Source organism: Puma concolor, chromosome A1 (genome assembly GCF_028749965.1).
Source record: "Puma concolor isolate L17-30 chromosome A1, mPumCon1.1.hap2, whole genome shotgun sequence".
NCBI classification, from domain to species: domain Eukaryota; kingdom Metazoa; phylum Chordata; class Mammalia; order Carnivora; family Felidae; genus Puma; species Puma concolor.
This window is the reverse complement of record NC_141667.1, coordinates 29046439-29069003: the sequence shown is the minus strand read 5'-3', so window position 1 is coordinate 29069003 and position 22565 is coordinate 29046439. Positions and strand designations below refer to the sequence as shown.

Below are 22565 nucleotides of genomic sequence, written 5' to 3'. Positions count from 1 at the left end.
GAAATTGAGAATTTGAAAAAATGAATACACTAAAGTAGACTAAAATACACAAAATTAGAGAATATAGTAGAAAAAAATATAGAAAAATATTTTTAATAAAAATTTAAAAATATGAATTTTTTTGTTTTCTGTATTTAAGAAAAAAGAAAAGAAACAAAAAAGAGAAAAAAAGATTAAAAAAAGAAAAAAAGAAAAGATAAGACCAAAAAAAAAAGAAATCGTTGGAAAGTTTGAAAACGTGAATACACTGTAGTAGACTGAAATAAAATGATGCGAATAAGATAGAATTTCAAAAAATTTACATAAAAGCAAAAAATACAGTAATAAAAATTAAATAAAAAATATTTTTAAAAGAAATTAAAAGTAAAAATGAAGTTTTTCTCTTTCTGCATTCTAGAAAAAGAAAAGAAATGAAAAAGAGAAAAAAGAAAAAGAAATAAAAAAAGGAAATTGTTTGAAAATTTGAAAAGGTGAGTATGCTGAAGTAGACTAAAATAAAATGATGGAAGTAAAGCATAATTTGAAAAAAATTACACAAAAGTAAAAAATATAGTAAAAAATTAAAGACAGATATTTTTAATAAAAATTGAAAATAAAAAATGAGTTTTTTCTCTTTCTGTATTCAAGAAAAAGAAAAGCATTGTAAAAGAGAAAAAGGAAAAAGAGAGAGAAAAAGAAAATTGAATAGATGAACCTGCTAACAGATTGAAATAGGACTGAAATTGCTTTGCTTTCCCCTAGAGGTCAGTCCATGCAGCTCTTTATAGTCCATAAATTAAACCAGCCCTGAGGTTTGTCTTGAAGAGAGAAGTTGGCCCAGTTGGGCAGGGCTTGGTGTAACAGCTCTGCTCTCCACTAGATGGAGCTGCTAGACTACTGGGGTGGATTGTTTTGGTGCACATGCGCATGCGCGAGAGCGGTGAAAAATGGCGCCAACCAGTCTGTTCTCCCGGATCAGCAATCATGCACCAGTCCTCCATCTTCAGCTCTCCTCTACTCCCCGCTTCTTCACTCTCCGTGACCAGGCCCCAGGCACTACCTCTCTCCCGAGTTTTGTCTCAGATGCAGCTGTTTTCCCCGGCCCCTTACTTCCGAAGGACTGCGGCTTTGACCCGCTCCACACCTCTGCGGGAGGGTCTCACTGAGCAATGGCTGAATGAGCAGTGCCGAATGTCGGCTGCACCCAGGAACGCCTTCTGGATGCTGCTATTGCCGGTGCCCCAAGACTGCGGCCAGGTGCCAGCCCACCCCAAAAAAAGATCGCGAGACAGTGTAGCCTCAGCGTTTCGGGGACCATGGAAAATCGCAACACACATCTGGCACCAGGCTTCACCCTCAACAACCTTGCCCCAGCACCAGTGAATGTGGCTCCCTTCCGGGGTCTGCTGGGACCAGGCGGCTTCAACAGTCTCTACCAAGTGTCCCTCCAGCAGTGGAACCGCTTTTCCCTGTGTGGCCTGAGAACCTCCCAGACCCCACTCTGTTCCTGGGGATTCACCTTTCCCACCAGAGCACCGCCAGGTATGGAGCTGCAGAGATGCAGCCTTTGTGCTCCCCTTGTTTACAGTCTTAATGGAATTTAAACCCTCTCTCCCTTTTCAGCTTAGTCCCTGCGGCTGTTTCCAATTTTCCACTTTCTCTGCAGCTGCTTTTGGGGAAGGGTGCTTTTCCTGTATGCTCCCCCCTCCCCAGTCTCTGTCCTCTCACTGCCCGCAAAAGGGGTTCCCTAACTTTCCGGGCTTCTTGCTCCCCAAGTTCAGCTCTTCGTGTCGTGTACCTGCTGAGTTCTGTGGTTCAGGTTGTGCAGATTGTTGTGTTAATCTTCCAATCAGTTTTCTAGGTGTGTAGGATTGTTTAGTGTTGGTCTGGCTGTATGTCATGGATGTGAGACACACAAAAAGCTTCCGTGCTGTTCTGCCATCTTGGCTCCTTCCCCTATATTTTGGGTATTTATAAGGCAAGAGATTCTTGCCCCAAATGGGACAAGCTTTCTTCTTTATAGGTCTACTCAGAATGTCTTTCTCTTCTTTAAATTAACTTTAGTAGTTTACATCTTCTAAGAATTTAGATATTTCAACAGTGTTATCTAATTTATTGACATCAAAAGTTCATAGATTTTTTTAATAGTCCTTTTAATTATTGTGTCAACATTAGTGGTGTTCCTTCTTTTATTTCTGGTCCTAGTAATTTGTATCTTTCGGTCTTGTTTGTTAAGTTTCTTGATCTCTTCAAAGAACTGGTTTTCATTGATTCACTATTGTTTTTCTATTTCTCATTTTAGTAATTTCTCCCCTAATCTTTTAATTCTACCTCCTTTTGTTTTAGGTTTAGTTTACGTTTTTCTCCCAGTGTTTTAAGATGGCATAATATGTTATTGATTTGAGAATTTTCTTCTTTCTTTTTTAAATTTGTTAATGTTTATTTATTTTTGAGAGAGAGACAGAGAGAGGGATAGAGAGAACTAACAAGCAGGGGCAAGGCAAAGAGAGTGGGAGACACAAAATCTGAAGCAGACTCCAGGCTCCAAGCTGTCAGCACAGAGCCTGACGCAGGGCTCAAACCCACAAACTAGGAGATCATGGCCTGAGCTGAAGTCAGTTGCTCAACCAACTGAACCACCTTGGCTCCCCAAGAACTTTATTCTTTACGTAGGCATTTACAGCTTTAAATTTCTTTCTAGTACTGCTTTTGGTGCATATAATATCTAAGTATTTTCTCTTTTCCCTTGTGATTTCTTTTTGATACATTGCTTCTTTAAAAGGGTGTTTTTAAATACCCATAATTTGTGAATTTTCTGGTTTTCCTTCTGTTGTTGATTTATAACTTCATCCTGTTGTGTTCAGATGTCCTGCAAAAATTGTATTTTAAAATCTATTCAGACTTCTTTGTGGCTGAACATATGGCATCTGCTGGAGAATGTCCCATGTACCCTTGAGAAGAATGTATATGCTGCTGTTGTTGGGTAGAGAGTTCTGTATGTGTCTGTTACATCTAGTGGATCAATGTGTGCAAGTCTTCTATTTCCTTACTGATCTTCTTTCTGGTTATTCTATCCAGTATTGAGAGTGGATTTTGAAACCTCCAATGGTTATTATATAACTGTTATTTCTCCTTCAATTCTGCAAGTTTTTACTTTAGATATATTGATGTTCTCTCATTAGGCACATGTGTATTTAAAATTGTTACATTTTCCTGATGTATTGAAACTTTTATTAGTTTGTAATGTCCTTTTTGTCTCATGGGATATTTTTTATTAAAGGCTATTTGGCTGATATTTGCTCATCTGCTTTCTTTTGGTTATTATTTGCATGGGATATCTTTTTCTGTCATTTCCCTTTCAGTCTATCTCTGTCATTGGATATAAATTGAGTCTCTGGTAGGTAGTGCATAGTTGGATCATGTTTTTCTTTGTGTGTGTGTGTGCCCTTTTGATTTTTGCCTTTCTTTCTTTATTTATTTTGTTAATACATTTCTTGATTTTGGAATAATTTTAGGTTTTCAGAAAACTTGTTAAGATTGTAGAGAAAGTTTACATACACCACTCACCTTTCCCCCTATTCTTAATATCTTTTTAATGTTTATTTATTTTTATTATTTCTTATTGAAGTATAGTTGATACACAATGTTACATTAGTTTCAAGTGTATGATATAGTGATTGGACAACTCTATATGTTATGCTATGCTCACACACATAGCTACCATCTATCACCATACAAATCTATTACTATGGAAACATGTGTTTTTGTCCATTCTGCCATTTTCTGTCTTTTTAATGGAGAGTTTAAACCGTTTACAGTTAAAGTTATTACTCATAAGGAATGACTTAACTTCTGTAATTTCGCTATTTGTTTTCTATGTGCCTTACAGCTTTTTTTGTCCCTCATTTTCTGCAATACTGTTTCCTTTGCGTTTAGTTGAATCTTTGTTGTAAAGTGCTTACATTTCTTTTTGATTTCTTTCTGTGTATATTCTATAGCTTTTTTTTTTTTTTTTTTTTTTTGGTATGTGGTTACCGTGGGGATTCATTTAACCTGCTAAATCTATGTCACTCACATTTTACATTATATCAGCTTACATTTAATTACATTTAAAATTCTGCTCTTGTAAAGCTTTAGCCCCACACCTTTTTGCTGTTGATGTCACAAAATTATATTTTTATAAATTGTGTGCTTCCAGACATAATCTATCTTTCATCTCAAAGCATTAGTATCTTAAATTATGTAGAAAACTTGGAGTTACAAGCAAAGGTTTAAAAATATTAGTTTTAAAACTCCTATTTATCCAATAGTTCCTTTATGTTTGTTATTGTTTTATATATTTGGGTGCTGCCATGTTGTGTGCATAAAAATTTAGAATTGTTATATCTTCTTGTTGGATTGTCCCCTATATTATGATATAGTGCCCTCCTTTATCTTGTTATAGTCTTTGTTTTAAAATCTAGTTTGTCTTATATAATTATTACTACTCTGGGTTTCTTTTGACATCCATTTGCATGATAAATTTTCTCCATCCCCTCACTTTCAATCTTAGGTCTAAAATTGTCTCTTGTAGGCAGCATATAGGTGGGTCTTTTTTTTTTTTTTTTTTAATCCAGCGTGACACCCTATGTCTTTTGATTGGAGCATTTAGTCCATTTATACTTAAATTAATTGTTGATAGATATGTATTTATTGTCATTTTATTACTTGTTTTGTCATTGCTTCTGGAGATTTTCTCTGATCCTTTCTTGTCTTCGCCTCCTTTGGTCTCTCCTTTGCACTCAAAGGGTCTCCTTTAACATTTCTTGCAGGGTTGGTTTAGTGGTCATGAACTCTTTTAGTTTTTGTTCATCTGGGAAATTCTTTATCTCTCCTTCTACTCTGAATGATAACCTTGATAGATAGGGTATTCTTGGCTACATATTTTTCCCATTCAGCACTTTGAATATATCATGCCACTCCCTTCTAGCCTTCCAAGTTTCTGTTGAGAAATCTCCAGCTAGGCTTATGGGTCTTTCCTTGTAAGTTAAGGACGTCTTTTGTCTGGCTGATTTTAAGATTTTTTCTATATCGCTATATATTATGCAAATTTAATTATAATATTTCTCGATGTTGGCCTGCTTTTGTTGATTTTGATGGGAGTTCTCTGTGCCTCCTGGATCTGGATAAGAAGAACTCTCTTGCACTATTGGTGGGAATGCAAACTGGTGTAGCCACTGTGGAAAACAATATATAGGCTCCTCAAAAAGTTAAAAATATAACTACCCTATATTCAGCAATTGCACTATTAGGTATTTACCCAAAATATACAAAAAGATGAATTCAAAGGGATACATGCACCCCGATGTTTATAACAGCAGTATCAACAATAGCCAAATTATGGAAACAGCCCAAGTATCCATCAACAAATAAATGGATGAAGAAGAAATGGTATGTGTCTACAATGAAATGTTACTTAGCCATAGAAAAAAAATGAAATCTTGCCATTTGGGATGACATGGATAGAGCTAGAGAGTATTAGTCTTAATGAAATAAGTCAGTCACAGAAGGACAAATACCATATAATTTCACTCATAGGTAGAACTTAAGAAACAAAACAAATAAGAAAAGAGAAAAAAAAGAGGCAAACTAAGAAATAGACGGTTATCTATAGAGAACAAGCTAATGGTTACCACAGGGGAGGTGGATCAGGGGGTAGGTTAAATATGTGACAGAAATATGCACTTGTGATGAGCCCTGGGAAATGTTGAGTCACTATATTGTGTACTTGAAACTAATATTATATGTATGTTAACTAACTGGAATTTGAATAAAAATTAAAAAAACCCTAATAGTAGTTTCTAATGTACCAGTCTCTTAAATCATGTAGAAAACAAAAAGTGCAGTTAAAACCATTGTTAGAATAGTACTAGTTTTTATAATTATCCATGCATTTACCTCTGCTAAAATCTTTGTATCTTCAGATACCTTTGAGTTAGTATCCTGTGTCCTTTCATTTTCCCTTGGAGGACTCCGTTGAACTTTTCTCTCAGTATAGGTCTAGTGGCAAAAGATTTCCTTAGGTGTTGTTTATCTGGGAATGTCTTAATTTCTCCCTCACTTTTGGAGGACAGTGTTGCCAGATGCAGAATTTTTTGTTGCATTCAACATGCCAGATGCATTCTTTTCTCTTAGCGGTTTGAATATGTTGGCCCACTGCCTTCTGACTTCTGATTTCTGATTAGAAATCTATTGATAATCTCATTGATAATCACTTGTATGTGACGAGTCAATTTCCTCTTGCTGCTTTTAATATTCTCTCTTTATCTTTCTAAATTTTGATCCATAATGTGTCTTGATTTTAGTGATTTGAATATGTTGTCCCACTGCCTTCTCATTTCTGATTTCTTATTAGAAATCTATTGAGGGGCACCTGGGTGGCTCAGTCAGTTAAGCATCTGACTTCAGCTTAGGTCATGATCTCACGGTTTGTGAGTTTGAGCCCCGCGTCAGGTTCTGTGCTGATGGCTCAGAGCCTGGAGCCTGCTTCGGATTCTGTGTCTCCCTCTCTTTCTATCCCTCCCTGACTAGTGGTCTGTCTCTGTCTCTCAAAAATAATAAATGTAAAAAAAAATTTTAAAAAGCAATCTATTGATAATCTTATTGATAATCACTTGTATGTGATGAGTCAATTTCCTCTTGCTGCTTTTAATATTCTCTCTTTATCTTTCTAAACTTTGATCATAATGTGTCTTTTTTTTTTTTTCAACGTTTATTTATTTTTGGGACAGAGAGAGACAGAGCATGAATGGGGGAGGGGCAGAGAGAGAGGGAGACACAGAATCGGAAACAGGCTCCAGGCTCTGAGCCATCAGCCCAGAGCCTGACGCGGGGCTCGAACTCACGGACCGCGAGATCGTGACCTGGCTGAAGTCGGACGCTTAACCGACTGCGCCACCCAGGCGCCCCAGATCATAATGTGTCTTGATGTGAGTGTCGGAGTTCATTTTGCTTGGAGTTTGTTGAGCTTCCTGGATATTTATATTCATATCTTTCATCCAATATGGGAGGTTTTCAACCATTATTACTTAAAATTTTCTCTCTATCCCTTTCTTTCTCTCTTCTCCTTCTGAACATCCACAATGTATATGTTGGACTCTTAGGCTATGTTCTCTTTTCTTAAATATTTTAACTTTCTCTTCTTCAGCCTGTATCATTTCCATTGTTTTCTCTTCAGGTTCACTGATAATTTCTTTCGCTTGCTCGAATCTGCCTTTGAATCCCTCAAGTGAAATTTTCATTTAATTTATTGTATTTTTCAGTTCTAGAATTTGTTTTTGGTTTCCATTTAGATTTTCTATTCTTTTATTGACATTTTTATTTTGCACACACTTTTCCCTTGACTTTATCCACATCTTGCTTTAGTTATCTGAGAATCTTTAAGGCAGTTATTTTAAAGTCATTGTCTAGTATATCTGCCATCAGGTCTTTCTCTGGGACAGTTTCTGTTGATTTATTATTTTCCTCTCAATAAGCCTTAGTGTCCAGTTTCTTGGAGTGTCTTGTGATTTTTGTTGAAAAATGAAAAATTGAATCTAATGGTGTGTCAAATATGGAGATGAGACTTTCCTCCCTTCTCCAGATGTGCAGATTTTTGTTATTAATTTTGTTTATTGTTTTTGATGGTTTTTAAAAAATTTTTTATCCTGCCTTTGTGGTGAGGATCAACCTGAAGTGTAAATTTCACTATTCTCAGGTCTTTAATGAGCCTTGTCCTGGTCATAAATGGACGCTTTCTAATGTTCCTGGTATATATAGTTGTTTTCCAATGTCCTAACATTTAAAAATTTTTTAATGTTTATTTATTTTTGATATAGAGAGAGAGATAGCAAGAGAGACAGAGAGAGCATGAGGAGGGGAGGGGCAGAAAGGGAAGGGACAGAGGAGCCAAAGACAGCTCTGTGCTGAGAACAGGGAACTGATGGGGGGTTTGAACTCATGAACCATGAGATCACAGCCTGAGCTGAAGTCAGATGCCTAACTGACTGAGCCACCCAGGTGCCCCTCCAATTTCTTAGCCTTTAATGTGTTCTCTCAAAAGGGAAAAATAAGAAAAAACAAGGAAAAAAGGCTATCACCCTTTTAAATCCCCTGGGAGTCTATGTCCATTCAACCACAGGAGGAGGTGCTTGCAACAATGGGGCACTGACGGAAAATTATTGTTACTGACTTATTTGTCTGCACCTCTTTGATCAGAAGGAGCAATCAGCAATCAGAACACAGATACTTGATATTTGGAGGAGAAGGTCCTTTTTGCCCTTTCTGGCTCCTGACACCTGTGTGCAAACTGCTTTATGAACACACGTATAGCTGCCTGCTTCGAGACTGAGGGTTGGTGGAATGGGTAGCCTGTTTTGTGATAAGAGATGAAATTATCTGCAATTTATAATTAAAGACTTCCCCTGGGTGTTAAAAGCCATCAATTGACTGCAGAGTTCAAAAATAGTTATCTTAGACAGATTTTGCCAGTGGACTTGTTGTCTAGGTCAGGAGACATATTCCTGGTGCTCCAACATCATCCCAGAATTTTCCTCACATACATATATACGTCTGTGGGAAAATGTGTTTTGGAAAGCTTGTAATACTGTCATGCATCCTTGACAGTCAGGGTTGGAAAGACTTCAAATGAACAAGTGCTTCTCCTCAGAAATCCAACTGAAGTGCCTTGGTGTATGCTCTATGTAAGGCTGTAGCATCTACCTTTTTGTGAGCTCCTATGTGAATGTGTCTTGAATGAGTAGTCTCAATGAATCTGCAAAAGAAGTTTGTTTTCAATGCAGTGTCATACATGTGCTCCCGGAGAAAGTTAAATGTGGTTAAGATCTTGTTCACAAAGCTTATTGTGAGGGAGCTTATTGGGAGGGCTGTTGAGGTAGTCCATGAGAATCCAGTTACAAGTGATTTGTATCCTTCAAAGATGAAGATGAAGAGAAATGGCAGCTGAGAGCTTGTTGAAATAGGAGTTGAGCAGACCAGATGTGTGATTGTGAGATAGTATTTATTAGTACATACTTAGATATAGTCAGCAATTTCAGTAACTTTGGAGATGGGTACCCTAATAGATGGGGCTTGGCATTAAAGTTTATAGAAGTGCACTGCGAGGCACCATTCATTCTTTCCAGGTTTAAGAGTAGTCCAAATTAGGCATTTAAATGGAGAACCACTGGGAGTAATCACTCCTTCACTAAATAGGATTTAATCCTTAAAGGAACCTCTTTAATATGAAATGGGTTTATTAACAGTTTTAATGTGTTGAGCAGATCCAAAGTGTGCCCTTTTGTTACACTGACTGTAAATGCCAAAATCTTCATTTTATTTTAAATTATGACTTATTAGATGAGAACTTCCATGCCTACTTTGAGGTCATTTAACAAATGGGTTTTCTAACTATGGAATATTTAATTTCATGTGGTAAGACAGGGCATGATATTTGTCTTCTACCTAATATTTTGTAACTCTTAAGAGTTACAGACTCTTAAAAGTAATTCCAAGGAATTACCTTGATGAATGCAGATGGCTATTTTGGTGTATGTGTTATTGTTGCCCCAGTATTGATTACGAACGTTGAGGTTTGTCATTGGTGTATCTCATGCAATGTTAAAAGTAATTCAGAAGCTCTGATGTAGAGGTGCAAAAGACAATGAATGTGTACCGTTTTTCTGTTATAGTTTTTTTTTTTTTTTTAAGTAATGTTAGATTCCACATGTGTCAAAAGTGAGATCTCTGCTTTAATTTCTTTCCTCACTCTCCCACCCTGCCTTTCTCCTCTGTTACCTCTTTCTTTTGGTTGTTGTTAAATGTATTTGTGGGGGGGGGGAGGGTGTCCATTCTAACTTGCTCATATTTGTAAGTTTCTTCTTCAGAATGTCCCAATTAGTATCATCAAGGCTGGGGGCCTCCTCAGTGATGATTTTGAGAGATGGGAGATTAAGATGAGCTTGAATTAACCCCTTGAATTAACTCCATGGGGGTGTCATCAGTGTTTTGCCCTATTACTGTTTTTTTTTAAGTTTATTTATTTATTTTGAGAGACAGCATAAGCAGGGAGGTACAGAGAGAGAAGAGAGAATCCCAAGCAGGCTCCCTATGGCCAGCACAGAGCTAGATGTGGGGCTTGATCTCATGAACTGTGAGATCATGACTTGAGCCAAAATCAAGAGTTTGATGCTCCACCGACTGAGCCACCCAGGTGTCCCCCCCTCCCCATTACTGTGTTAATCAAGTTTTGCTTTTAGCTACATAGATATAATCAGCAGCAGTAGCAAAGGCATTTTCTAGGGTTCTAGTACACCATCTACTTTTATGGGTGTGAATCTCATCATACCACATGGTGGCTACTCTTCTTCATACCATTCAGTAGGCTTGTAAATTGGAATCAGTCCTACACCGGGGGACTGTTTCTAATAGGAAAATGCTTGACTTAGACACACAACCATTGGTCACAGGGATCCACCTAGCCTAGTGTCAATCACAGTTCATGCTGGAATCCAGAAATACAATCCAATCTAACACAAAAAACAGGTTTATGTGACACATATGACCAGGGCCACTTAAAGGCCAAATTCATTCTTTTCTCTCTAAATGTCATTTATGGAAGTTTTTGAGTGGGATGGAGGTGAGGATTCCCCTACTTGGGTCTGGATTGCTTGGCTTGAAAATCTTGTTAACACAAGGGAGGGCATATTGAGGCTTTCTTCTCAGTTTTCCCAGTTGAGAAGATTAAGAAGGTATAATTTGAAAGTTGTCAGCAGTCCAACCTGAAAAATGGTCACAGTCTGTTATATATGAATATAGGGGAAATTCCAGGATGTTAAGTAGGGCTGCACAGGACTACATTTAAAACAAATTTTTTTGTAATGTTTTTATTTATTTTTTAGAGACAGAGAGAGATAGAGCACAAGTCGGGGAGAGGCAGAGAGAGAGAGGGAGACACAGAATCTGAAGCAAGCTCCAGGCTCTGAGCTAGCCACAGGACCAGTAGTTTTAACTCAGCCCTTGGCATTTTTTTTTGACAGAATAAAAACCTTTGCCTGTTAACACCTTTAAGAAATACTGTTTTTTTCTAAAAAAGAAAGGACTGGGGAGCTAAGATAATAAAAGATCTGCATTTAATTTTTTTGATGTTTATCTATTTTTGAGAGAGAGAGAAAGGGGGAGAATGTAAGCAGGGGAAGGGCAGAGAGAGAGGGGGACACAGAATATGAAGCAGGCTCCAGGGTCTGAGCTGTCAGCACAGAACCTGATGCAGAGCTTGAACCCACAAACCATGAGATCATGACCTGAGCCTAAGTCGGATGCTTAACCGACTAGCCACCCAGGCACCCCATAAAAGATCTGTATTTAAGTAAAAAATATACCACTTACTGTATGTTCAATCTTGATAAATTATTTGACACTCCATTCATCTTTGTTTTCTCACTTGTAAAATGAAGAATAGTTATACCTTTAAGTGAAAGTTTTAAATAGAAACTTCCAGTACCTTAAATTGAATAAAAATGATGGAATCATTGTATATTTCTCAATAATTATTATCAGGTCCTATGACTGAAGAAATGAGAAGGCAAGCAAAAGAACAACAATAACAAAAATACTTCAAAAAGCAAATATTCACGTATATATAAACCTTTTAGAATAAAAATACTGTGGTATCATGCTAATATTAATATGGGGTGCATGAGATAATTATATATTTCCCTATTGTTTTTACATTTTTAAAGAAAAGAATGAAAAACCATACCAAGTTATCAGTTGGCCTCCCACTGAAGATTATGAAAAAGAAATAAAGAAAAGTTTTAACTTTTTTTATGACAGAAGCTTTGCATAGCAGGTAATTTCTTTTATTCTCTGAAAGAAAAACTTGACATTTTAATGAAACAAATGAATGGTTGAATGCATGGACACTTGGAGTGAATTTAAGAGAAGAAATAGATGCATGAATGTATGAGTGGATAGATGGGGAGATCAATGATGGATGGCAGTGATTGGATGAAGTAGATGAGTTTTGCACTCCCAATCATTCAGTCTGTGTACTGTGCCTCTTCCACTGAAAGCATGGAGGTATTTCTGTATAGCGTGGGGGATTCTTCCTTCTGGATCTTCTTGGCAACACTTCACCTATATAGCCTTTGTGTATATAATCTCCCCAATGGAGAAGTTGGGGTAGACAACTTAATTTTCCATTGTTGGTAGGCAAATCAAAGCCACCATTTTTTTTTACTTACTTTTCTTCTCTTCTTCTTACATAAATTCAAGAATGGAAAAATCTTATAAGCACTGATTTTTTATACCTTGAGCCATTGTCTTTTAAGCTCATTTAAAAAACCAAATACCTTGATGATATACAATGAGAGGTTAGCCTGAGAGTTGTTATCATTGCCTGGGATCTATAGAAAGTTCTTCCTCTTTGACATTAGAGGGAAAGACACAAACAAATGTATGATTTTTTGATTAATTATAGTAGCCTAACCCTATCTCCCCTGTTTCCTTAAAATTGTATTCAATTGTCGGGGCTCCTGGGTGGCGCAGTCGGTTAAGCGTCCGACTTCAGCCAGGTCACGATCTCGCGGTCCGTGAGTTCGAGCCCCGCATTGGGCTCTGGGCTGATGGCTCAGAGCCTGGAGCCTGTTTCCGATTCTGTGTCTCCCTCTCTCTCTGCCCCTCCCCCGTTCATGCTCTGTCTCTCTCTGTCCCAAATAAATAAATAAACGTTGAAAAAAAAATTTTTTTTTAAAAAATTGTATTCAATTGTCAAGGTGGTTCTAATATTCAGCATTTTCCATAAAGTCTTTTTCCTTACTTTTTATTACTTACTAGAAGACCCAATTCTCTCGTTTATAAGGGATCTGATCTAAAATATTCATTTGAAACTTTGTCTTTGTCATCTTGTGTTATTCATAATTTTTAAGTATGCCTTGCCTCTGCTCCCCAGCTTGATACTTCAAAGACTGGCTGTACATTCTTGTTAAAAATGGTGCAATACACTGAGAAAAGTGCTTTCCTATATTTTGTTAAATTTATTAATTTAATTTCAAATGAGATTAACGCTCTACTTTGAGGAATTTGTACTTTATATTTTGAATTTATCTTCAATATGTAGCAATCATTCATTATGTAAAATATTTTAAAAATATAATAGAGAATAATTTCAGCTAATCATCTGTTGTCACATGAAGTTGATTTGAATCTGCATGGTTAGAACTCATTAGCAATATGCAGATGTCTACCTGTTCTCACCTAAGGGCCTTCCTTAAGCGAGCTGACATGGTGCAGTGTTGTACAGGTAACAGGTTTGCTGGGCCATTGATTCTCTCAGTCCTTCATACAAGTAGGAGGCCCATGGGTTTCCAAATCACCTGTACCTGTAAACTCTGGTCAGGAGCATTCTCATCTACTTGTTCAAATGTTGTACAAAAAGGGTCATTTTCTTTGCTCATATGTTGTGCGAAAAGGGTCATTTTCTTTGGAGGCACTGCTGCAAAAGCATTGAAGGAGAATAGGGCCATAGACAGCATCTTATTTAGGTATCAGTAAAATTTTAGCATTAACTACTTTGACTACTCCAGCAAGCATGAAATAGAAAGGTTAATGATAAGCTTCAAATAGGTATTTATTTATTTATTTATTTATTTATTTATTTATTGTTTTAAATTGTTTACCTCATAGGCTAGAAAGATAGAAACCTTGTATTCAGCTTAGAATTGGGATTCTAATATTATCATCACAAAGTTCCTTGTGTGAAGCAATCTTTCAAATGTAGACTGTACAAAACTTAAAGAACAAAAAAGGGCTATATTATCAACATTGACAGACTCTGCTACCAAGTTACTTCCACAGTTAGGCTGGGAAACAAGACAGTCACTCATAAACAGTCAGTATACAGATGAAAATTAAAGAGAGCATCACAGAATGTGTCAGGTAGATATGGAACTGTAAGGTCTGCTACAGTCAGAGATAACTTCCAAAGCAGAAGGCTCTTGAATTGGCTGGATGGTGGGTGCGAATGATTGGCTGGAGAAGGGGGAGGAGGAAAAGGGAAAATATTTTAGGAAGCAGAAACACTTGGAGCAGAGTGACCAGAGTAGAGTACTCATTGGACACTGGTAACATAGGTGGGCAGCTGCCAGATGTGGTCTGACATAACTGGAGTATTTTCTTTGAGTCAAAGATTCTGCTAAGTATTGTGAAATTAACATCTCTAGTGAATATTTGTCATCATTATTTTTTTTCCTTACAGAGAAGCACTTGACGGCTTTGTAAAGTTAATGGAACAACTGGAAATTCGATGCAGTGATTGCTAAGGAGAGGCAATATCATGGGTTCCTTAAACAAATGAGAACTTTGATCTGGTATTTGTTGAAGCATTTGCCTTCTGTTCTTTCCTGGTTGCTGAGATGCTTGGGAAGCCATTTGTGTCAATTCTTCCCACACCGTTTGGAAGTGTGGACCATGGGCTACAAAGCCTTGTTTGTGTCTTATGTTCTAGTGTTCCATTCCTTGCTAACTGATCACATGGACTTCTGGCGCAGAGTGAGGAATTTTCTGATGTTCTTTGATTTCTTCATGAGACAATGGCGAATCCAGACTGTGTTTGACAACACCATCAAGGAACATTTCTGGAAGGCTCTAGGCTGGTTTTGTCTCATCTTCTAAAGAAATCAGAGCTGTGATTTGTTAACTCTGACTTTGCCCTTGAATTTGCTAGGCCCCTGCTTCCCAACACTGTGTATGTTGGAGGCTTAGTGGCTAGACCTGTTACAAGTACCACAAGTAAATGAAACCTTAGCTCTTAATGTGGACCTCTTGCAAAACTCTTCAGTGCAGAGTTGGTGGTTCCCTTCCCAGTGGGAACTGAGAGTGAAATAGAGTGAGACAAGCAAAACACCTAAGATATACTAATTTAATTTAATTTAATTATTATTTTTATTTTTTCTATTCTATTATCTTTTATTTTACTGTGATCAAAATAGGTAATATGAGATCTACCCTCTGAACAAATTTCTAACAGCCCAACATTTAAGTATAATTATTATTATTTTACGTTTATCCATTTACTTTGAGAAAAAGAGAGTGGGTGCAAGCTTGCGAATGGGGGAGGGGTAGAAAGAGAGGGAAAGAGAGAATCCTAAGCAGGCTCTGTGCTATCAGTTCAGAGCTGGGCACAGAGCTCGATCCCACAAACCATGAGATCATGACATGAGCCAAAATGAAGAGTCAGACACTCAACTGACTGATCCACCCAGGAGCCCCATACAACACAGAATTATTGACTGTAGGTACCATATTTACCTCAGATCTCTAGATCTTATTCATCTCACTTACCTGTAACTCTTTTTCCTTTGAGTAGTAACTAGTCATTACCCCTTCCCCCAACCCCTGGAAGTGAAAGACTACTTTTAATTCTATGAATTTGACTTTTAGATGTCTTATATAATTGAAATCATGCAATGTTTGTTTTCTGGCTTACATCACTTAGCATAAAGTGATAAAGGTTCATCCATGTTTTCACATACTGAAAAATTTCTTCCTTTTTAAAAATTAAATAGTATTCCATTGTGTGTGTGTGTGTGTGTGCGCGCCACAATTTCTTTATTCATCTTTTGATGGATATTTTGGTGGTTTTCTCAGCTATCACAAATAGTGCTACAATGAATGTGGGAGTGCAGATATCTCTTTGAGATCCTGATTTTGTTTTCACGACTATATACACAGAAATCAGTTTGATAAATCATAAGGTAGTTTTATTTCTAAATTTTTGAGGAATGTCCACACTGTTTTCCATAATGGCTGCACCATTTTGCATTTCCAACAACAATGTATAAAGTTCACAATTTCTCCATATCCTCAACACTTGTCTGTATGCTTTTTTGATAATAGTCATACCCACAAGTGTGAAGTGACACTTCATTGTGGTTTTGATCTGCATTTCTCTGATGACAAGGTTGAGAATTTTTTCATATATCTTTTGGTCATTTGTACTTTATCTTTGGATAAATGTGTATTCAAGTACTTAGCCCATTTTTTAATAGGTTTATTAGGTTTTTTTTACACTTTTGCTATTGATTTGTGGACCATGCTGTATACTTTGGAGATTAACCTCTTTTCAGGATATGGTTTTTAATATTTTCCATTCTCTAGGGTGTTTTAGTCTGTTGATTGTTCCTTTAGCTGTGTAAAGCTTTTTGGTTTGATTTATTTGTTTGTTTGTTTATTTATTTATTTATGCATGCCTGTTCGTGGTCCTATATCATTGAAATCATTGCGGAGACCAATACCATAAAGTTTTCCCTCCTGTGTTTTCTTCTAAAAGCTTTGTAGTTCAGGTATTATGTTTAATTCTCTAATCCATTTTGAGTTTTTTGTATGCTGTAAGGTAAAGGTCCAATTTTATTCTTGTTCATGTGGATATCCATACGCTGGGATTCTCGTGATAGGGTATTTTCAAAACTATCTGCCAGCTCTCATGAGTTTGGTTAACATTTTCCTTGGGTGCAGTACCTTTTCATTTGGTTTCTGGATTTCTTACAAGGGAAATTTGAACATGAAATGTTGCTAAACTGGCATGTTTGTAGGGGGAAGGAACATCCAGGGCTTCCTACTCTGCCATCTTGCTGATTCCAGGGTCCACTTTTAAGGAAACACTTCCTGCAATGGTCATGGAAGTACTGTTATGTCCCACATGACCCTGAGATTGAGGGTCTTCTTAAATAATGATACCCAGGTCTCTTGTTATGCCTTACCATAGACCTAGCCTTGGTGGTAAAAATGCTTCAATAAATCTATCTATCTATCTATCTATCTATCTATCTATCATCTATCATTTTTTTAATGTTTATTCATTTTTGAGAGAGAGAGAGAGGGAGAGAGAGCAGAGAGAGAGAGAGAGAGAGAGAGAGAGAGAGAGAGAGGGAGAGAGAGCTCAAGCAGGGGAGGGGCAGAAAGAGGGAGACACAGAATCCGAAGCAGGCTCCAGGCTCCAAGCTCTCAGCACAGAGCCCAATGCAGGGCTTGAATTCACAAACCATGAGATCATGACCTGAGCTGAAGTCAGACACTTAACAAACTGAGCCACCCAGGCACCCCATCAATAAATCAATATTTTAATTTTCATTTTTTATTATCACAGTAAATAATCATGGAGTGCGAGGCTACCACATGAATGAATTTTTGTGGAGATAAGTTACCCATGTGATATATTAAAAAAATAAGACATAGTATAACCGGGTTAAGACTGTTTCAACTCACAGCAAGAATTGTGGGCATTATCTCCAATGTCTCCTTCTTATAGAGGCCTGGTTCCTGACTCAGCTTAGATTTTCTGATTTGATTTGTCTGGGAGTGGGTCTAGGTATTGTAAGTTTTAGGGGCGCCTGGGTGGCGCAGTCGGTTAAGCGTCCGACTTCAGCCAGGTCACGATCTCGCGGTCCGTGAGTTCGAGCCCCGCGTCGGGCTCTGGGCTGATGGCTCGGAGCCTGGGGCCTGTTTCCGATTCTGTGTCTCCCTCTCTCTCTGCCCCTCCCCCATTCATGCTCTGTCTCTCTCTGTCCCAAAAATAAATAAACGTTGAAAAAAAAATTTTAAATGTTACCCAGATGGTCTGAATGCAGAGCCTGAACTCATAACCACTGCTCTAATAGTTATAAAAATGAAGTAGAGCTAAGTTTAGTGGTTGCCTGTTGCCTGCAGGTAGGTACTGGGTTACTATTACATGGACATTATCTCATATATTGTATATTGTGCCACCTTGGGAGAACTGTCATGATCTCCAGTTTTATAAATGAGAGGACAGATGTTTAGGTGATGTACATAATATTCCAACACCATTCATCTCAGAGCAGCAAAAGCCCATATCTGGCCTGGACTTTCTAGGCACTAAAGTCTCTATTCTTTCCCTACTGATCTTGCACTGAGTGAACAGAAAAAGTTGGGGGAATGGTTCATGGGCAAAATGGACTTTGGTTCATGGTGGCATTTTAAAAAAAATTATATTTATGTTTACTTTGGTTTAAATGCTGGATTGCTCTATGTGAGAAGGATCCATATCTATTTTCTTACTGCTGAATATTCACTACTTAATACTGTACCTACAGCAAAGTAGACCCTTAACAGTAAGTGATAAATGTTGAATAAATTGGCAAAAACTCTTCAACATTATATTAAGATGGAGTTATAGAGAATTTAACCCTTGGGTGAGTAAGAAATGTCTATTGGAAACCCTGAAAAATAAATTAAGGGCTGTATATTTTACACTCTGTGAATCTGAAGAAACAGAACTGGGAAGGAAGACACACCAAGTTGAGAGAACAGGGGGCCCCATGTGTGGAGATCTAAGGAAGATGGCCATGAGGCTGGGTTCCTTTGGTGACACTGGCCAGACCACAGAGTGGATGATTCAATTGCACAAATAAGACTAGGCCAAAACACAGATCTTACCTGACATGATGGTAGGTCAAGTCTTGGAAGTGAGACAGGAGTTATTAAAGAAGAGAATAATGGAAGTGAAGGTGTATAAACTTTGAGATAACAGATTTTGGCTTTGTACAGTTTTTCTTCTCTTATTTCCCAAGTTTTCTGTTGTGGCTAAACAGACATGGTATAAATTTTACCACTTTAGCCATTTTGAAGGGTACAGTTCAGGGGCATTAAGAACTTTCATATTGTTGTGCAACCATTACCTGCCTCCATCTCTAGAACATTTTTCTCTTCCCAAACTGAAACTTCATACCCACTCAACAGTGACTCCTCGTTTCCTCTCTGCATCCAGACCTTGGCAACTACTATTCTCCTTTTTTCTGTATGAATTTGACAATTCTAGGTGTCTTATGCAGGTGGAACCTTACAATAGATGCTCTTCTGTGCTGGCTTGTTTCACTTTGCATAATGTCTTCAAGATTCAGGTATGTTGTAGCATGTGTCCAAATTTCTTTATTTTTTAAGGCTGAGTAATATTTCATTGTATGTATATGCCACATTTGTTTATCTATTCATCTGTTGATAGACACTTGGGTTACTTCCAATTTTGGCTATTGTGAATAATGTTGCTATGAAAAGTAGCGTACAAATATTTGTTTGAGTCCCTGCTTTAAAAAAATTTTTTTTTCAACGTTTATTTATTTTTGGGACAGAGAGAGACAGAGCATGAACGGGGGAGGGGCAGAGAGAGAGGGAGACACAGAATCGGAAACAGGTTCCAGGCTCTGAGCCATCAGCCCAGAGCCCGACGCGGGGCTCGAACTCACAGACCCCGAGATCGTGACCTGGCTGAAGTCGGACGCTTAACCGACTGCGCCACCCAGGCGCCCCTGAGTCCCTGCTTTTAATTCTTTTGGGAATATACTGAGAAATGGAGTTTCTGAGGCATATAATTGTAATACTTAATTTTTTGAGGAACTGCCATATAGTCTTTCACAGTGGCTGCACAAATTTACATTTCCACCAACAACGCACAAGGATTCCAATTTATCCATACTTTCACAAACACTTGTCATTTTCTGTTTGTGTGTGTGTGTGCATGTGTGTGTTTTAGTTTTGTTATTCGCCATCCTAATGGGTGGGAATTGGTGTCGCATTATGGTTAGATTAAAATTTCCCTGATTAGTGAATTTTACCATTTCATAAACTTATTAGACATTTATATATCTTCTTTGAAAAAATATCTGTTCAAGTCTTTGCCAATTTTTGGATTTTGATGGGGGGGTTGGAGAGAGTTATAGTTCTTAATTTAACCTGGATATCAATCCTTTATCAGATATATGACTTGCAAATATTTCTCCCACTTCCTTGGTTGCCCTTTTACTATGTTGATAGTGTCCTTTGATTCATAAAGTTTTTATTTTTTATGAAATACAATTTCACTATTATTTATTTTGTTGACTGTGCTATTGGTGTCTTACCGAAGAAATCACTACCAAATATAATGACATGAAGATTTCTCCCTATATTTTTTGCTAAGAGTTTTATACTATTAACTCATACCTTTAGATCTCTAGTCCATTTTATGTTGATTTAGAGTATGGTATAATAAAACTGGTTCAAACTCAATCTTTAGTATGTGGATATCCAGTGTTCCAACACTATTTATTGAAAACACTGTCTTTTATTTTATGAATGGTCTTGGCACATTTGTCATAAGTTATTTATCAATCTATCATCTATCTATCTATCTATCTATCTATCTATCTATCTATCATCTACAGAGTGTGAGTGAGGGAGGGGGAGAGGGAGAAGGAGAGAGAAAATCTTAAGCAGGCTCCATGCCCAGTGTGGAGTCTGTCATGGGGCTCAATTTCACGACTGTGAGATCATGACCTGAACCGAAATCAAGAGTGAGATGCTTAACCAACTGAGTTATCCAGGCGCCCCTGTCATAAGTTATTTGACCAAATATACATCTTGTTTTTTATTCATGTATGTATATATCTATCTTTATGCCAATACCACATTATTTTGATTATTGTTGCTTTGTATTAAATTTTGATATCTGGAAATGTGTGACCTTCAACTCTTCTTTTTGTCAATGATGTTTTGTGTACTCAGGTTCTTTTGAAGTTCCATATGAATTTTAGAGTAGGTTATTTATTTCTGCAACAAAATGTTATTCACTATTGATAGAGATTGCATGGTATCTGAGATCATTTTGGATAGTAATGACATATTTAAAGTATTAAGTCTTAGAGCCCAGTAAGCCTGGGCTTTATTCCATTTATTTGTGTCCTTTTATCTTATTTTATTTTGCCTTATTTAATTTTATTATTTTAATGTTTATTGTTGAGATGCTTTCCCTGGTGTTCTGAAAGATTTCAGCCTGACATATTCTGATCTGTTCCTGATTTACAACAGCTCACCCACGCATCCTTTTTTTTTGTCACCCACGGTGGGATGAATAGCATAATGGAGGCCATCCAACATGGTATGCCCATGGTGGGGATTCCCATCCTTGGAGATCAGCCTGAAAACTTGGTCTGAGCAGAAGCTAAAAGTTTAGTGTCTCTATCCAGATTATGCAGATAAAGGCAAAGACATTTGCTCTGAAGATGAAGAAAGTCATGGAAGACAAGTGGTATGGAGCTCTCTGAACTTGTCGTCATGTAGGCTGAATGAAGATATGAAATACGAAGGGCCCTGTGTGGCACATTTTTGCAATAAAAGTGAAACTTCCAGGACACAGAATGATATTAGTATGATACTAACAGCTAACCTATTTCCTCTGAGAGCAAGACTAGGCATTTAGGTTATATGCCAAGAACAATTTTCTACCAAAAGGGTTGTGAAGATTCTGAGGGGATTTTGGGGCTGCTTATAGTAGAATTGCACTGAGGCAGAGGTTGCCTTTCTGTCCTCTAATATGCCAAATTGTTTCCTGCCTCAGGTGCTTTGTCAGTGCTGCTTCCTAGAACATCCTTCCTTCTCCTCTCAGGACTGGCTCCTTCATGGCAGTCAGGCTCATGTCCAATGTCCTTTCCTCAGATAGGTGATCTTTGTCTGACAGCCCTAAATGCACTTCTCTCTCACCCCCTTCAATCATAATTCATTTTTCCTTCTTAACACTTCTCAGGATCAGTAACTACCCCATTTCTTTTGTTTTAATTTGTTGTGCGTCACTCACACTAGAAAGTAGAGAGGAAGCTCCCCTGGATGGCCCAGTGTGTCTCTTGCTTTCCCCTGCATCCCCAGGGCCTAACACAGGGCCTGCCACACAGTAAGTTGGGATGAATTTCTGTTGAGTCAGTAAAAGGGCCCGTGATGTCTTAGGTAAATTCCCATCCAGCACAATGATCTGATAACCAGGATTAACTGAATAACTTATTAGGATTTCAGGGACATCTACCCTGAGTCGTGGGTATGTTACATCCCTTATATTCATATATATTTTTTCCTTTAGCGACCTTAAGCCTCCTGGGTAGAGACTTTTCCTTGCAGCTTGGTCACTGTTTTATAGTTTAGCACCTTTAGCACTAGGCAAGGAACTTTGTGTGGAGGGAGCAGTTTAAACCTTTCAGTGGAACCAGTTAGACTATGGCAAGACCAGGCCAACAACTTTTCCTTGAAAATGAGTCTTCTGTGTGTGGAGGGAAGAGTGTGTGTGATACAAGGTCTCTAAGACTTCTGAGACCACCTGAGTAACACCCACCTCTGGGTCTGCCAACAGGTGCAAGTCAGCAGCGGTGGCCACCAGCATCATCAGGCACTCCCACCCCCTGACCCCTGCCCAGAGGCTGGTGGGCTGGATCGACCACATCCTCCAGACAGGGGGTGCGGCCCACCTCAAGCCCCATGCCCTGCAGCAGCCGTGGCATGACCAATACCTGCTGGACGTCTTCTTGTTCCTGCTGGTGGTCACCCTGGGCACCCTGTGGCTCTGCGGGAAGCTGCTGGGCATGGTGGCCAGGTGGCTGTGTGGGGCCAGGAAGCTGAAGAAGGCCTGATGGGGGTGCAGCCTTGATGGGTGTTTGGGGAGCCACTGGTTCTAGAAGGCTTTCCCCAGCACAGGGCAGCCCTGGTGTCTTCCCCATATTGGCACCTGAGGGTAGCACACAAATATTTCCTCACCA

The 22565-nt window shown here is 38.1% G+C and overlaps 1 pseudogene; it reads left to right on the top strand.

Annotated features, from left to right (window-relative positions):
• Positions 1-14463: 14463 nt before the first annotated feature.
• LOC112860452 (UDP-glycosyltransferase 3A1-like) lies at positions 14464-22565 on the top strand (annotated as a pseudogene).